The following is a 1,099-nucleotide window of genomic DNA, read 5'->3' on the forward strand; positions in this document are numbered from 1 at the left end:
TCCAAACCATCTGAAAAGAGATCTGGCACCCTCCTCTGGCGTGTGGGTATGAGGCAGAAAGTTGTATACATAATAAATAAATCTTTAAAAAAAAAAAAGAATCTTATGACAACTGTTTTCTTCCGACCTAACATCTTCCTTACATAATACTATAGAGCCATGGATACCGCAAGGAGCACAATCTGCTGGTCAGTAGTCAGCTACTGGCTACACTGACAGCCTCGTCTCTAAACTTAAGTAGACTACAAACGTAGTAATTTTCAGAAGTGTTAAGTTCTGGCCATGACCAAAAGCTCACACTCACCTTCTTGCAGTTGTCCTGGCCTCTGTTCTCCCGGCTTTGAGACTCTTCCTACCTGCTTTGCCTGTAGCTAGGCCCCAGCAGCTTGGCAGAGTCCGGTGAGGTCTCCCCCATGCCACAAAGCATTGCAACCTCTGTTCCTACAGTTCCACTTCTCCACCTTCATCCCATCGCTCTTCTGCTTCTCCATCTGCTCAGTTGGCTTTTTTTTGTCTCGTCTTCTTTCTTCTACCTTCATCCCCCATCACTCTCACCTTTTGCATTTATGTCCCTTAGATTTCTTTTTTTTTAATCTTTATTTATTTATTTATTTTTGATTTTTCGAGACAGGGTTTCTCCGTAGCTTTTGGTTCCTGTCCTGGAACTAGCTCTTGAAGACCAGGCTGGTCTCGAACTCACAGAGATCTGCCTGCTTCTGCCTCCCGAGTACTGGGATTAAAGGCGTGCACCACCACAGCCTGGCTTGTCCCTTAAAGTGATGTCTTAATACTGCAGTTCAGCAAGCATCACCTCAGTCCATCTACTTCCTCCCTCCAGAAGGTACCTTTTCTCGCTGACAGTTGGCATTCTGACTCCTACAACAGCGCCTTACACATGGCAGCCAAAAATGCATGTTAGATTAGTGCCTAAGAGAATCTCCTGTCTCAGGCTGCAGAGATGGCTCAGAGGTTAAGAGGACTGACTGCTCTTCCAGTGGTCCTGAGTTCAATTCCCAGTAACCACATGGTGACTCATGACCATCTGTAATGAGATCTGGTGTCAAGGTATATATACAGACAGAACACTGTATACATAATA

The sequence above is a fragment of the Alexandromys fortis genome, unplaced genomic scaffold, assembly GCF_014885135.2.
Source record: "Alexandromys fortis isolate MF-2015 unplaced genomic scaffold, M_Fortis_MF-2015_v1.1 scaffold_80, whole genome shotgun sequence".
Lineage (NCBI taxonomy): Eukaryota > Metazoa > Chordata > Mammalia > Rodentia > Cricetidae > Alexandromys > Alexandromys fortis.